This window comes from Triticum dicoccoides, chromosome 6B (assembly GCF_002162155.2).
Source record: "Triticum dicoccoides isolate Atlit2015 ecotype Zavitan chromosome 6B, WEW_v2.0, whole genome shotgun sequence".
In the NCBI taxonomy this organism is placed as follows: Eukaryota; Viridiplantae; Streptophyta; class Magnoliopsida; order Poales; family Poaceae; genus Triticum; species Triticum dicoccoides.
This window is the reverse complement of record NC_041391.1, coordinates 617,639,935-617,657,649: the sequence shown is the minus strand read 5'-3', so window position 1 is coordinate 617,657,649 and position 17,715 is coordinate 617,639,935. Positions and strand designations below refer to the sequence as shown.

Below are 17,715 nucleotides of genomic sequence, written 5' to 3'. Positions count from 1 at the left end.
CGCACCACCCTCCAAGGCGCAGCCCTCCCCTCCCCAACACCTCTCCTCCTCCGTAGTGTGCTTGGCGAAGCCCTGTCGGAGTACTGCCTCTCCACCATCACCACGCCGTCGTGCTGCCGGTGGAGCTGTCTTCCTCAACCTCTCCTTCCCCCTTGCTGGATCAAGAAGGAGGAGACGTCTCCCGTCCCGTATGTGTGTTGAACGCGGAGGTGCTGTCCATTCAGCACTTGGTCATCGGTGATTCGAATCACGTCGAGTACGACTACATCATCACCTTGCAAGCTTCCGCACGCGATCTACAAGTGGTATGTAGATGCAAACTCTCTCCCTTGACTCGTTGCTTAGATGAACTCATAGATGGATCTTGGTGAAACCGTAGGAAAAATTTTAATTTTCTGCAACGTTCCCCAACAGTGGCATCATGAGCTAGGTCTATGCGTAGTTCTCTTTGCACGAGTAGAACACAATTTTGTTGTGGGCGTGGATTTTGTCATCTTACTTGCCTCTACTAGTCTTTTCTTGCTTAAACGGTATTGTGGGATGAAGCGGCCCGGACCAACCTTACACGTACGCTTACGTGAGACCGGTTCCACCGACTGACATGCACTAGTTGCATAAGGTGGCTATCGGGTGTCTGTCTCTCCCACTTTAGTTGGAGCGGAATCGATGAACAGGGCCCTTATGAAGGGTAAATAGAAGTTGACAAAATCACGTTGTGGTGATTCGTAGGTAAGAAAACGTTCTTGCTAGAACCCAATTGCAGCCACGTAAAAGATGCAACAACAATTAGAGGACGTCTAACTTGTTTTTGCAGCGATTGATCATGTGATGTGATATGGCCAGAAGTTGTGATGAATGATGAATTGTGATGTATGAGATCATGTTCTTTGTAATAGGATTCACGACTTGCATGTCGATGAGTATGACAACCGGTAGGAGCCATAGGAGTTGTCATTATTTTTTTGTATGACCTGCGTGTCACTGAATAACGCCATGTAAACTACTTTACTTTATTGCTAAACGTTAGTCATAGAAGTAGAAGTAGTCGTTGGCGTGACAACTTCATGAAGACACGATGATGGAGATCATGATGATGGAGATCATGGTGTCAAGCCGGTGACAAGATGATCATGGAGCCCCGAAGATGAAGATCAATGGAGCTATATGATATTGGCCATATCATGTCACAACTATATAATTGCATGTGATGTTTATTATGTATTATGCATCTTGTTTACTTAGGACGACGGTAGTAAATAAGATGATCCCTTATAAAATATCAAGAAGTGTTCTCCCCTAACTGTGCACTGTTGCTACAGTTCGTCGCTTCTAAGCACCACGTGATGATCGGGTGTGATGGATTCTTACGTTCACATACAACGGGTGTAAGACAGTTTTACACAGCGAAAACACTTAGGGTTAACTTGACGAGCCTAGCATGTGCAGACATGGCCTCGGAACACGGAGACCGAAAGGTCGAACACGAATCGTATGGAAGATACGATCAACATGAGAATGTTCACCGACAATGACTAGTCCGTCTCACGTGATGATCGGACACGGGCTAGTCGACTCGGATCGTGTAACACTTAGATGACTAGAGGGATGTCTAATCTAAGTGGGAGTTCATAATTTGATTAGAACTTTATTATCATGAACTTAGTCTAAAACCTTTGCAAATATGTCTTGTAGATCAATGGCCAACGCTAATGTCAACATGAACTTCAACGCGTTCCTAGAGAAAACCAAGCTGAAAGATGATGGCAGCAACTATACGGACTGGGTCCGGAACCTGAGGATCATCCTCATAGCTGCCAGGAAACAATATGTCCTAGAAGGACCGCTAGGTGACGCTCCTGTCCCAGAGAACCAAGACATTATGAACGCTTGGCAGTCTCGTGCTGATGATTACTCCCTCGTTCAGTGCGGCATGCTTTACAGCTTAGAACCGGGGCTCCAAAAGCGTTTTGAGCACCACGGAGCATATAAGATGTTCGAAGAGCTGAAACTAGTTTTTCAAGCTCATGCCCGGGTCGAGAGATATGATGTCTCCGACAAGTTCTACAGTTGTAAGATGGAGGAAAACAGTTCTGTCAGTGAGCACATCCTGAAGATGTCTGGGTTGCACAACCGTATGACCCAGCTGAACATTAACCTCCCAGATGAGGCGGTCATTGACAGAATCCTCCAGTCGCTCCCACCAAGCTACAAGAGCTTTGTGATGAACTACAACATGCAGGGGATGGAAAAGACCATTCCTGAAGTGTTCTCGATGCTGAAGTCAGCAGAGGCTGAAATCAAGAAAGAACATCAAGTGTTGATGGTCAATAAGACCACTAAGTTCAAGAAGGGCAAGGGTAAGAAGAACTTCAAGAAGGATGGCAAAGATGTTGCCGCGCCTGGTAAGCCAGTTACCGGGAAGAAGTCAAAGAATGGACCTAAGCCTGACACTGAGTGCTTTTATTGCAAGGGGAAGGGTCACTGGAAGCGGAACTGCCCCAAATACTTAGCGGATAAGAAGGCCGGCAACACCAAAGGTATATTTGATATACATGTGATAGATGTGTACCTTACCAGTACTCGTAGTAACTCCTGGGTATTTGATACCGGTGCCGTTGCTCATATTTGTAACTCACAGCAGGAGCTGCGGAATAAACGGAGACTGGCGAAGGACGAGGTGACGATGCGCATCGGGAATGGTTCTAGAGTCGATGTGATCGCCGTCGGCACGCTGCCTCTACATTTACCTACGGGATTAGTTTTGAACCTTAATAATTGTTATTTAGTGCCAAGTTTGAGCATGAACATTGTATCTGGATCTCGTTTAATACGAGATGGCTACTCATTTAAGTCTGAGAATAATGGTTGTTCGATTTATATGAGAGATATGTTTTATGGTCATGCTCCGATGGTCAATGGTTTATTCTTAATGAATCTCGAGCGTAATATTACACATGTTCACAGTGTAGATGCCAAAAGATTTAAAGTTGATAACGATAGTCCCACATACTTGTGGCACTGCCGCCTTGGTCACATTGGTGTCAAGCGCATGAAGAAGCTCCATGCCGATGGACTTTTAGAGTCTCTTGATTATGAATCGTTTGACACGTGCGAACCATGCCTTTTGGGCAAAATGACCAAGACTCCGTTCTCCGGAACAATGGAGCGAGCAACCAACTTGTTGGAAATCATACATACCGATGTGTGCGGTCCAATGAGCGTTGAGGCTCGCGGAGGATATCGTTATGTTCTCACTCTCACTGATGACTTGAGTAGATATGGGTATGTCTACTTAATGAAACACAAGTCTGAGACCTTTGAAAAGTTCAAGGAATTTCAGAATGAGGTAGAGAATCAACGTGACCGAAAGATAAAATTCTTATGATCAGATCATGGAGGAGAATACTTAAGTCACGAATTTGGTACACACTTAAGGAAATGTGGAATCGTTTCACAACTCACGCCGCCTGGAACACCTCAGCGAAACGGTGTGTCCGAACGTCGTAATCGCACCCTATTGGATATGGTGCGGTCTATGATGTCTCTTACCGATTTACCGCTATCTTTTTGGGGATACGCTCTAGAGACAGCTACATTCACTTTAAATAGGGCACCGTCTAAATCCGTTGAGACGACACCGTATGAATTATGGTTTGGAAAGAAACCTAAGCTGTCGTTTCTAAAAGTTTGGGGATGCGATGCTTATGTCAAGAAACTTCAACCTGAAAAGCTCGAACCCAAGTCGGAAAAATGCGTATTCATAGGATACCCTAAGGAAACTGTAGGGTATACCTTCTACTTAAGATCCGAAGGCAAGATCTTTGTTGCCAAGAACGGATGCTTTCTGGAAAAAGAGTTTCTCTCGAAAGAAGTAAGTGGGAGGAAAGTAGAACTCGATGAAGTACTACCTCTTGAGCGGGAAAGTGGCGCAACGCAGGAAACCGTTCCTGTGATGCCCACACCAACTGAAGAGGAAAACAATGATGATGATCAAGGTACTTCGGATCAAGTTACTGCTGAACTTCGTAGGTCCACAAGGACACGTTCCGCACCAGAGTGGTACGGCAACCCTGTCCTGGAAATCATGTTGTTAGACAACAATGAACCTCCAAACTATGAAGAAGCGATGGCGGGCCCGGATTCCAACAAATGGCTAGAAGCCATGAAATCCGAGATAGAATCCATGTATGAAAACAAAGTATGGACTTTGACAAACTTGCCCGATGATCGGCGAGCGATAGAAAACAAATGGATCTTTAAGAAGAAGACGGACGCGGATGGTAATGTTACAATCTATAAGGCTCGACTTGTCGCTAAGGGTTATCGACAAGTTCAAGGGATTGACTACGACGAGACTTTCTCTCCCGTAGCGAAGCTGAAGTCCGTCCGAATCATGTTAGCAATTGCCGCATACTATGATTATGAGATATGGCAGATGGACGTCAAAACAACATTCCTTAACGGGCATCTTAAGGAAGAACTGTATATGATGCATCCAGAAGGTTTTGTCGATCCTTGGAACGCTAGCAAAGTATCCAAGCTCCAGCGATCCATTTATGGACTGGTGCAAGCATCTCGGAGTTGGAACATTCGCTTTGATGAGATGATCAAAGCGTTTGGGTTTATGCAGACTTATGGAGAAGCCTGCGTTTACAAGAAAGTGAGTGGGAGCTCTGTAGCATTTCTCATATTATATGTAGATGACATACTCTTGATGGGAAATAATATAGAATTTCTGGACAACATTAAGGCCTACTTGAATAAGTGTTTTTCAATGAAGGACCTTGGAGAAGCTGCTTATATATTAGGCATCAAGATCTATAGAAATAGATCGAGACGCCTCATAGGTCTTTCACAAAGCACACACCTTGATAAGATTTTGAAGAGGTTCAAAATGGATCAGTCCAAGAAGGGGTTCTTGCCTATGTTACAAGGTGTGAGATTGAGCTCGGCTCAGTCACCGACCACGGCAAAAGATAAAGAAGAGATGAGTGTCATCCCCTATGCTTCAGCCATAGGATCTATTATGTATGCCATGCTGTGTACCAGACCCGATGTAAACCTTGCCGTAAGTTTGGTAGCAAGATACCAAAGTAATCCCGGCAAGGAACACTGGACAGCGGTCAAGAATATCCTGAAGTACCTGAAAAGGACATGTTTCTCGTTTATGGAAGAGACGAAGAGCTCGTCGTAAAGGGTTACGTCGACGCTAGCTTCGACTCAGATCTGGATGACTCTAAGTCACAAACCGGATACGTGTATATGTTGAATGGTGGAGCAGTAAGCTGGTGCAGCTGCAAGCAGAGCGTCGTGGCGGGATCTACGTGTGAAGCAGAGTACATGGCAGCCTCGGAGGCAGCGCATGAAGCGATTTGGGTGAAGGAGTTCATCACCGACCTAGGAGTCATACCCAATGCGTCGAGGCCGATCAAACTCTTCTGTGACAACACTGGAGCTATTGCCCTCGCCAAGGAGCCCAGGTTTCACAAGAAGACCAGGCACATCAAGCGTCGTTTCAACTCCATCCATGAAAATGTTCAAGATGGAGACATAGAGATTTGCAAAGTGCACACGGATCTGAATGTCGCAGATCCGCTGACTAAACCTCTCTCGCGTGCAAAACATGATCAACACTAGAACTCTATGGGTGTTCGATTCATCACAATGTAACTAGATTGGTGACTCTAGTGCAAGTGGGAGACTGTTGGAAATATGCCCTAGAGGCAATAATAAAAGTATTATTATATTTCAATGTTCATGATAAATGTCTTTTATTCATGCTATAACTGTATTATCTGGAAATCGTAATACACGTGTGAATACTTAGACCACAATATGTCCCTGGTGAGCCTCTAGTTGACCAGCTCGTTGTGATCAACAAATAGTCATGGTTTCCTGACTATGGACATTGGATGTTGTTGATAACGGGATCACATCATTAGGAGAATGATGTGATGGACAAGACCCAATCTTAAGCATAGCATAAAAGATCGCGTAGTTCGTTTTGCTAGAGCTTTGCCAGTGTCAAGTATCTCTTCCTTCGACCATGAGATCGTGTAACTCCCGGATACCGTAAGAGTGCCTTGGCTGTATCAAACGTCACAACGTAACTGGGTGACTATAAAGGTGCATTACAGGTATCTCCGAAAGTATCTGTTGGGTTGACACGGATCGAGACTGGGATTTGTCACTCCGTATGACGGAGAGGTATCTCTGGGCCCACTCGGTAATGCATCATCATAATGAGCTCAATGTGACCAAGGTGTTGGACACGGGATCATGCATTACGGTACGAGTAAAGTGACTTGCCGGTAACGAGACTGAACAAGGTATTGGGATACCGACGATCGAGTCTCGGGCAAGTAACGTACCGATTGACAAAGGGAATTGCATACAGGGTTTGATCGAATCGTCGACATAGTGGTTCATCCGATGACAACATCGAGGAGCATGTGGGAGCCATCATGGGTATCCAGATCCCGCTGTTGGTTATTGACTGAGAGCGTCTCGGTCATGTCTCCATGTCTCCCGAACCCGTAGGGTCTACACACTTAAGGTTCGGTGACGCTAGGGTTATTAGGAAGACTAGTATGTGACTACCGAATGTTGTTCGGAGTCCCGGATGGGATCCTGGACGTCACGAGGAGATCCGGAAGGGTCCGGAGGTAAAGATTTATATATGGGAAGTTGTCAAACGGACACCGGGAAGTTTCGGGGTCATACCGGTATTGTACCGGGGCCACCGGAAGGGTTCCGGGGGTCCACCGGGAGGGGCCACCCCTCCCGGGGGGCCACATGGGCTGCGTGGGGCAGGGATCCAGCCCCTGGTGGGCTGGCCGCACCCCCCTCCCTTGGGCCCATGCGCCTAGGGTTGAGGGGGAACCCTAGAGGGGGCGCCCCCCTTGGCTTGGGGGGCAAGCCACCCTCTCCCCTCTCCCCTAGGCCGCCGCACCCCCCCCCTAGATGGGTTCTAGGGGGCAGGCCCCCTTCTCCCTTCCCCCTATAAATAGAGGGGTGAGGGGAGGGCAGCCGCACCACCCTCCAAGGCGCAGCCCTCCCCTCCCCAACACCTCTCCTCCTCCGTAGTGTGCTTGGCGAAGCCCTGTCGGAGTACTGCCTCTCCACCATCACCACGCCGTCGTGCTGCCGGTGGAGCTGTCTTCCTCAACCTCTCCTTCCCCCTTGCTGGATCAAGAAGGAGGAGACGTCTCCCGTCCCGTACGTGTGTTGAACGCGGAGGTGCTGTCCGTTCAGCACTTGGTCATCGGTGATTCGAATCACGTCGAGTACGACTACATCATCACCTTGCAAGCTTCCGCACGCGATCTACAAGTGGTATGTAGATGCAAACTCTCTCCCTTGACTCGTTGCTTAGATGAACTCATAGATGGATCTTGGTGAAACCATAGGAAAATTTTTAATTTTCTGCAACGTTCCCCAACACTAAAATTTATTCTGATGCGGCCTTTCGATCTTCAAAAATTCTAGGTATTCTAAGGGGACAAGTTGGTACAGGTATTGGAATTTACTTTTCTATTTCTGTTGATAATGGTGAGCTTAATATTCAGATTCAGGCATCTGCCCCTGTAACCACAGATCCTACTCATGCAGAAGCCAAGGCTCTTTCTTGCGCTACTCTTATTGCAAACAAATTGAATGTGCAGTAACCTACTTTTTTTACTGATTGTCTCCCTCTCGCTTCTGCTGCTGCTTCTAAGACCATTTCCCACCCTGCTACTCCTTGGAATATCAGAAATGAATTAGCCTCTTTTAATAGCATTTATTCTATTCTAAATGCTCAGGTGTTCCACATTTCCAGGAATCTAAATGGAGTGGCTCACAATCTTGTACAACAGGTGTACCAGGCTTCAGATCAGCCACTGATGATTTGCTCTACAAGATCACATGACACAAACCTCTTGTTGGAAATATGCCCTAGAGGCAATAATAAAAGGATTATTATTATATTTCCTTGTTCATGATAATTGTCTTTTATTCATGCTATAATTGTATTATCCGGAAATCGTAATACACGTGTGAATACATAGACCACAATACGTCCCTAGTAAGCCTCTAGTTGACTAGCTCGTTGGTCAACAGATAGTCATGGTTTCCTGACTATGGACATTAGATGTCGTTGACAACGGGATCACATCATTAGGAGAATGATGTGATGGACAAGACCCATTCCTAAGCATAGCACAAGATCGTGTAGTTCGTTTTGCTAGAGCTTTTTCAATGTCAAGTATCTCTTCCTTAGACCATGAGATCGTGTAACTCCCGGATGCCGTAGGAGTGCTTTGGGTGTACCAAACGTCACAACGTAACTGGGTGATTATAAAGGTGCACTACAGGTATCTCCGAAAGTGTCTGTTGGGTTGACACGGATCGAGACTGGGATTTGTCACTCCGTGTTACGGAGAGGTATCACTGGGCCCACTCGGTAGTGCATCATCAAAATGAGCTCAAAGTGACCAAGTGTCTGGTCACGGGATCATGCATTACGGTACGAGTAAAGTGACTTGCCGGTAACGAGACTGAACGAGGTATTGGGATACCGACGACCGAGTCTCGGGCAAGTAACATACCGTCTGACAAAGGGAATAGTATACGGGGTTGCTTGAACCCTAGACATCGTGGTTCATCCGATGAGATCATCGAGGAGTATGTGGGAGCCAACATGGGTATCCATATCTCGCTGTTGGTTATTGACCGGAGAGCTGTCTCGGTCATGTCAGCATGTCTCCCGAACCCGTAGGGTCTACACACTTAAGGTTTGGTGACGCTAGGGTTGTATGAATATGAGTATGCAGCAAACCGAATGTTGTTCGGTGTCCCGGATGAGATCCAGGACGTCACGAGGAGTTCCGGAATGGTTCGGAGGTAAAGAAAACTATATAGGAAGTGCTGTTTCGGCCATCGGGAAAGTTTCGGGGTCACCCGGTATTGTACCGGGACCACCGAAAGGGTCCCGGAGGTCCACCAGGTGGGGCCACCTATCCCGGAGGGCCCCGTGGGCTGAAGTGGGAGGGGAACCAGCCCCTAGTGGGCTGGTGCGCCCCCCCTTGGGCCCCCCTTGCTCCTAGGGTTGGAAACCCTAGGTGGGGGGGCGCGCCACTTGCCTTGGGGGGCACTCCACCCCCCCTGGCCGCCGCCCCCTTGGGAGATTGCATCTCCCAGGGCCGGCGCCCCCCCTGGGGGCCTATATAAAGGAGGGCAGGGGGAGGGCAGCGGCAACCCCAAAGTCTTGGCGCCTCCCTCCCCCTGCTACACCTCGTCCTCCTCCCGCAGCAGCTTGGCGAAGCCCTGCCGGAGTTCTGCTGCATCCACCACCATGCCGTCGTGCTGCTGGATCATCATCAACCTCTCCTTCCCCCTTGCTGGATCAAGACGGAGGAGACGTCACGCTGACCGTACGTGTGTTGAATGCGGAGGTGCCGTCCGTTCGACGCTAGGATCTCCGGTGATAGGATCACAACGAGAACGACTACTTCAACCCCGTTCTTTTGAATGCTTCCACTCGCGATCTACAAAGTGGTATGTAGATGCATCTCTCCTTTCACACGTTTCTTAGATGAACTCATAGATGGATCTTGGTGAAACCATAGGAAAATTTTTATTTTCTGCAACGTTCCCCAACAGTGGCATCATGAGCTAGGTCTATGCGTAGTTCTCTATTGCACGAGTAGAACACAATTTTGTTCATTGTTGAGGAAATCGTTAACTGGTAGCTGCTCGGTTGGCCAGCGAGTAGGGGATTAATAGGCTAATCGGCAAGTTAATCGGCCATTTAATCAATTAATTGGACGATTTATCGGTTTATCGGCTACTCGACGACCCTATGAGTAGGGATTAATCGGCAAGTTAACTCATTAATTGGATGAATTCTTGAACAGGGATTTTGTTGTGGGCGTAGATCTTGTCAACTTGCTTGCCGCTACTAGTCTTTTCTTACTTCAACGGTATTGTGGGATGAAGCGGCCCGGACCGACCTTACACGTATGCTTACGTGAGACAGGTTCCACCGACTGACATGCACTAGTTGCATAAGGTGGCTAGCGGGTGTCTGTCTCTCCTACTTTAGTTGGAGCGGATTAGATGAAAGAGATCCTTATGAAGGGTAAATAGAAGTTGACAAAATCACGTTGTGGTTATTCGTTGGTAAGAAAATGTTCTTGCTAGAACCCAATTGCATCCACGTAAAAGATGCAACAACAATTAGAGGATGTCTAACTTGTTTTTGCAGCAATTGTCATGTGATGTGATATGGCCAGAAGTTGTGATGAATGATGAATGATATATTGTGATGTATCAGATCATGTTCTTGTAATAGGAATCACGACTTGCATGTCGATGAGTATGACAACCGGCAGGAGCCATAGGAGTTGTCTTTATTTTTGTATGACCTGCGTGTCATTGAAGAACGCCATGTATAATACTTTACTTTATTGCTAAACGCGTTAGCCATAGAAGTAGAAGTAGTCATTGGCGTGACAACTTCATGAAGACACAATGATGGAGATCATGATGATGGAGATCATGGTGTCATGCCGGTGATGAAGATGATCATGGAGCCTCGAAGATGGAGATCGAAGGAGCTATATGATATTGGCCATATCATGTCACTACTTTATATAATTGCATGTGATGTTTATTTTGCTTTATGCATCTTGTTTACTTAGAACAACGGTAGTAAATAAGATGATCCCTTATAATAATTTCAAGAAAGTGTTCCCCCTAACTGTGCACCGTTGCTAAAGTTCGTCGTTTCGAAGCACCACGTGATGATCGGGTGTGATAGATCCTTACGTTCACATACAACAGGTGTAAGACAGATTTACACATGCAGAACACTTAGGGTTAACTTGACGAGCCTAGCATGTACAGACATGGCCTCGGAACACAGAGACCGAAAGGTCAAACATGAGTCGTATGGAAGATACGATCAACATGGAGATGTTCACCGATGATGACTAGTCCGTCTCACGTGATGATCGGACACGGCCTAGTCAACTCAGATCGTGTAACACTTAGATGACTAGAGGGATGTCTAATCTGAGTGGGAGTTCATTAAATAATTTGATTAGATGAACTTAATTATCATGAACTTAGTCTAAAACTTTTGCAAAATATGTCTTGTAGATCAAACGGCCAACGCTCATGTCAACATGAACTTCAACGCGTTCCTAGAGAAAACCAAGCTGAAAGATGATGGCAGCAACTATTCGGACTGGGTCCGGAACCTGAGGATCATCCTCATAGCAGCCAAGAAAGATTATATCCTAGATGCACCGCTAGGTGAAGCACCCATCCCAGAGAACCAAGACGTTATGAACACTTGGCAATCACGTGCTGATTATTACTCCCTCGTTCAGTGCGGCATGCTTTACATCTTAGAACCGGGGCTCCAAAAGTGTTTTGAGAAACACGGAGCATATGAGATGTTCGAGGAGCTGAAAATGGTTTTCCAAGCTCATGCCCGGGTCGAGAGATATGAAGTCTCCGACAAGTTCTATAGTTGTAAGATGGAGGAAAACAGTTCTGTCAGTGAGCACATACTCAAAATGTCTGGGTTGCGCAACCGCCTGTCCTAGCTGGAGATCAACCTCCCAGACGAGGCGGTCATTGACAGAATCCTTCAGTTGCTCCCACCGAGCTACAAGAGCTTTGTGTTGAACTACAATATGCAGGGGATGGTGAAGACCATTCCTAAAGTATTCTCAATGCTGAAGTCAGCAGAGGTTGAAATCAAGAAAGAACATTAAGTGTTGATGGTCAATAAGACCACTAAGTTCAAGAAGGGCAAGGGTAAGAAGAACTTCAAGAAGGACGGCGAAGATGTTGCCGCGCCCGGTAAGCCAGTTGCCGGGAAGAAGTCAAAGAATGGACCCAAGCCTGAGACTGAGTGCTTTTATTGCAAGGGGAAGGGTCACTGGAAGCGGAACTGCCCCAAATACTTAGTGGACAAGAAGGCCGGCAACACTAAAGGTATTTTTGATATACATGTAATTGATGTGTACCTTACCAGTACTCGTAGTAACTCCTGGGTATTTGATACCGGTGCCATTGCTCATATTTGTAACTCACAACAGGAGTTGCGGAATAAGCGGAGATTGGCGAAGGACGAGGTGATGATGCGCGTCGGGAATGGTTCCAAGGTCGATGTGATCGTCGTCGGCACGCTACCTCTACATTTACCCACGGCATTAGTTTTAAACCCTCAATAATTGTTATTTAGTGCCAAGTTTGAGCATGAACATTGTATCTGGATCTCGTTTGATGCGAGATGGCTACTCATTTAAATCCGAGAATAATGGTTGTTCTATTTATATGAGAGATATGTTTTATGGTCATGCCCCGATGGTCAATGGTTTATTCTTAATGAATCTCGAATGTAATGTTACACATATTCATAGTGTGAATACCAAAAGATGTAAAGTTGATAACGATAGTCCCACATACTTGTGGCACTGCCGTCTTGGTCACATAGGTGTCAAGCGCATGAAGAACTCCATACTGATGGACTTTTAGAGTCTCTCGATTATGAATCATTTGACACGTGCGAACCATGCCTCATGGGTAAAATGACCAAGACTCCGTTCTCCGGAATAATGGAGCGAGAAACCAACTTATTGGAAATCATACATACCGATGTGTGCGGTCCAATGAGCGTTGAGGCTCGCGGAGGATATCATTATGTTCTCACTCTCACTGATGACTTGAGTAGATATGGGTATGTCTACTTGATGAAACACAAGTCTGAGACCTTTGAAAAGTTCAAGGAATTTCAGAATGAGGTAGAGAATCAACGTGACCAAAAGATAAAGTTCCTACGATCAGATCGTGGAGGAGAATATTTAAGTCACGAATTTGGTACACACTTAAGGAAATGTGGAATCGTTTCACAACTCACGCCACCTGGAACACCTTAGCGTAACGGTGTGTCCGAACGTCGTAATCGCACTCTATTGGATATGGTGCGATCTATGATGTCTATTACCGATTTACCGCTATCATTTTGGGGATACGCTCTAGAGACAACTACATTCACTTTAAATAGGGCACTGTCTAAATCCGTTGAGATGACACCGTATGAATTATGGTTTGGGAAGAAACCTAAGCTGTCGTTTCTAAAAGTTTGGGGATGCGATGCTTATGTCAAGAAACTTCAACCTGAAAAACTCGAACCCAAGTCGGAAAAATGCGTCTTCATAGGATACCCTAAGGAAACCATTGGGTATACCTTCTATTTAAGATCCGAGGGCAAGATCTTTGTTGCCAAGAACGGATCCTTTCTGGAAAAAGAGTTTCTCTCGAAAGGAGTAAGTGGGAGGAAAGTAGAACTCGATGAAGTACTACCTCTTGAACCGGAAAGTAGTGCAGCTCAGGAAAACGTTCCTGTGGTGCCTACACCGACTGGAGAGGAAATTAATGATGATGATCAAGGTACTTCTGATCAAGTTGCTACTGAACTTCATAGGTCCACAAGGACACGTTCCACACCAGAGTGGTATGGCAACCCTGTCCTGGAAATCATGTTGTTAGACAACGGTGAACCTTCGAACTATGAAGAAGCGATGGTGGGCCCAGATTCCAACAAATGGCTAGAAGCCATGCAATCCGATATAGAATCCATGTATGAAAACAAAGTATGGACTTTGACAGACTTGCCCGATGATCGGCGAGCGATAGAAAATAAATGGATCTTTAAGAAGAAGATGGACGCGGATGGTAATATTACCATCTATAAAGCTCGACTTGTCGCTAAGGGTTATCGACAAGTTCAAGGGGTTGACTACGATGAGACTTTCTTTCCCGTAGCGAAGCTGAAGTCCGTCCGAATCATGTTAGCAATTGCCGCATACTATGATTATGAGATATGGCAGATGGACGTCAAAACGGCATTCCTTAACGGGCATCTTAAGGAAGAACTGTATATGATGCAGCCGGAGGGTTTTGTCGATCCTAAGAATGCTAACAAAGTATGCAAGCTCCAGCGATCCATTTATGGGCTGGTGCAAGCATCTCGGAGTTGGAACATTCGCTTTGATGAGATGATCAAAGCGTTTGGGTTTATGCAGACTTATGGAGAAGCCTGCATTTACAAGAAAGTGAGTGGGAGCTCTGTAGCATTTCTCATACTATATGTAGATGACATACTTTTGATGGGAAATGATATAGAACTTTTGGACAGCATTAAGGCCTACTTGAATAAGTGTTTTTCAATGAAGGACCTTGGAGAAGCTGCTTACATATTAGGCATCAAGATCTATAGGGATAGATCGAGACGCCTCATAGGTCTTTCACAAAGCACATACCTTGATAAGATTTTGAAGAAGTTCAAAATGCATCAGTCCAAAAGGGGTTCTTGCCTGTATTGCAAGGTGTGAGATTGAGCTCGGCTCAATGCCCGACCACGGCAAAAGATAAAGAAGAGATGAGTGTCATCCCCTATGCTTCAGCCATAGGATTTATTATGTATGCCATGCTGTGTACCAGACCAGATGTAAACCTTGCCGTAAGATTGGTAGGAAGGTACCAAAGTAATCCCGGCAAGAAACACTGGACAGCGGTAAAGAATATCCTAAAGTACCTGAAAAGGACAAAGGACATGTTTCTCGTTTATGGAGGTGACGAAGAGCTCGTCGTAAAGGGTTACGTCGATGCTAGCTTCGATACAGATCTGGATGACTCTAAGTCACAAACCGGATACGTGTATATGTTGAATGGTGGAGCAGTAAGCTGGTGCAGCTGCAAGCAGAGCGTCGTGGCGGGATCTACAGGTGAAGCGGAGTACATGGCAGCCTCGGAGGCAGCGCATGAAGCAATTTGGGTAAAGGAGTTCATCACCGACCTAGGAGTCATACCCAATGCGTCGGGGCCGATCAAACTCTTCTATGACAACACTGGAGCTATTGCCCTTGCCAAGGAGCCCATGTTTCACAAGAAGACCAGGCACATCAAGCGTCGCTTCAACTCCATCCGTGAAAATGTTCAAGATGGAGACATAGATATTTGCAAAGTACATACGGATCTGAATGTCGCAGATCCGTTGACTAAACCTCTCTCGCGAGCAAAACATGATCAACACCAGAACTCTATGGGTGTTCGATTCATCACAATGTAACTAGATTATTGACTCTAGTGCAAGTGGGAGAGTGTTGGAAATATGCCCTAGAGGCAATAATAAAAGGATTATTATTATATTTCCTTGTTCATGATAATTGTCTTTTATTCATGCTATAATTGTATTATCCGGAAATCGTAATACACGTGTGAATACATAGACCACAATACGTCCCTAGTAAGCCTCTAGTTGACTACAGATAGTCATGGTTTCCTGACTATGGACATTAGATGTCGTTGACAACGGGATCACATCATTAGGAGAATGATGTGATGGACAAGACCCATTCCTAAGCATAGCACAAGATCGTGTAGTTCATTTTGCTAGAGCTTTTTCAATGTCAAGTATCTCTTCCTTAGACCATGAGATCGTGTAACTCCCGGATGTCGTAGGAGTGCTTTGGGTGTACCAAACGTCACAACGTAACTGGGTGACTATAAAGGTGCACTACAGGTATCTCCGAAAGTGTCTGTTGGGTTGACACGGATCGAGACTGGGATTTGTCACTTCGTGTTACGGAGAGGTATCACTGGGCCCACTCGGTAGTGCATCATCAAAATGAGCTCAAAGTGACCAAGTGTCTGGTCACGGGATCATGCATTACGGTACGAGTAAAGTGACTTGCCGGTAACGAGACTGAACGAGGTATTGGGATACCGACGATCGAGTCTCGGGCAAGTAACATACCGTCTGACAAAGGGAATAGTATACGGGGTTGCTTGAACCCTAGACATCGTGGTTCATCCGATGAGATCATCGAGGAGTATGTGGGAGCCAACATGGGTATCCAGATCCCGCTGTTGGTTATTGACCGGAGAGCTGTCTCGGTCATGTCTGCATGTCTCCCGAACCCGTAGGGTCTACACACTTAAGGTTTGGTGACGCTAGGGTTGTATGAATATGAGTATGCAGCAAATCGAATGTTGTTCGGAGTCCCGGATGAGATCCCGGACGTCACGAGGAGTTCCGGAATGGTCCGGAGGTAAAGAAAACTATATAGGAAGTGCTGTTTCGGCCATCGGGAAAGTTTCGGGGTCACCCGGTATTGTACCGGAACCACCGAAAGGGTCCCGGGGGTCCACCGGGTGGGGCCACCTATCCCGGAGAGCCCCGTGGGCTGAAGTGGGAGGGGAACCAGCCCCTAGTGGGCTGGTGCGCCCCCCTGGCCCCCCTGCGCCTAGGGTTGGAAACCCTAGGTGGGGGGCGCACCACTTGCCTTGGGGGGCACTCCACCCCCCTGGCCGCCGCCCCCTTGGGAGATTGCATCTTCCAGGGCCGGCGCCCCCCCTGGGGGCCTATATAAAGGAGGGCAGGGGGAGGGCAGCCGCAACCCCAAAGTCTTGGCGCCTCCCTCCCCCTGCTACACCTCGTCCTCCTCCCGCAGCAGCTTGGCGAAGCCCTGCCGGAGTTCTGCTGCATCCACCACCACGCCGTCGTGCTGCTGGATCATCATCAACCTCTCCTTCCCCCTTGCTGGATCAAGACGGAGGAGACGTCACGCTGACCGTACGTGTGTTGAACGCGGAGGTGCCGTCCGTTCGGCGCTAGGATCTCCGGTGATAGGATCACGACGAGAACGACTACTTCAACCCCGTTCTTTTGAACGCTTCCGCTCGCGATCTACAAAGTGGTATGTAGATGCATCTCTCCTTTCACTCATTGCTTAGATGAACTCATAGATGGATCTTGGTGAAACCGTAGGAAAAATTTTATTTTCTGCAACGTTCCCCAACACCTCTGTCCTGTTGCGGCTGCTCTAGCTCAATTCTCTGGCACAGGGTTCCAACTACACAAGGTGTATTGCTACTAAAAACAGCACTCAAAGCAAGGGTCCTCCTGCCTGCAAGAACTTTGGTGTTACCACAAGCATATGACAACACATCTCTACCGGCGCTGGTGGTCTTTTCTTTAAGCTGCAGTTCATCTGTTTGATTAGTTTTCAACCTCTCTTTGCTTTTCCATTGCAGCCTCTTTTTCAGGCTCTGTCTCTTATTCTTCAGTCTGTTGCCCCTGTAACTTGGAATAACCCCATAAGCTGTCAATAGAAATTTGGGCACCTTTCAGGTGCCTTGCTCTATTCAAAAAAAACATCACGTATCTCCTTCCATGGCTTCAATCAGAACACGGATTCGTTGCATCGATCATGAGCTGCGGCGGCTGCAAACAGCGGCGGCGACGGCGATGGCAAAGAGGACCGGGAAAGAGCGCCACCACGCGGGGGTCCATGGCCACGAAGGGGCCCTGGGGCATGTTGAGGCGCACCACCGTGGAGCAGTGCCCGCAGTCGCTGGCCTGTAGAGGTACTCGAGCCGGTCCTTGAGCTCGCCCAGCTGCGGCGGGCCGTGCTCGCCCGACACCTTCCGCAGCGGCAGCCGACACTTCCGCGACAGCACCTCGTGCCAGTCCATCGCGGACGCGGACGCCCGAGTCTGCCGCCCACGCTCAGCGCGAAGAAGAAGAGCTGGTGGACCGCCGTCGCCATTTGCGTTTATCCGAGCGAGAGCTGCTACAGAGGGAAGTGCTACGGCTCGAGTACTTGAGCCAAGTCCACACGTCGGCTGCTGCTGCTTGTGGTATGTGCGGCGGGG

The 17,715-nt window shown here is 47.2% G+C and overlaps 1 pseudogene; it reads right to left on the bottom strand.

The window, feature by feature from the left end:
- The window catches only part of LOC119321334, a 44,850-nt pseudogene extending 27,241 nt beyond the window's left edge, over nucleotides 1-17,609 (bottom strand).
- Between the last annotated feature and the right edge of the window lie 106 nt (nucleotides 17,610-17,715).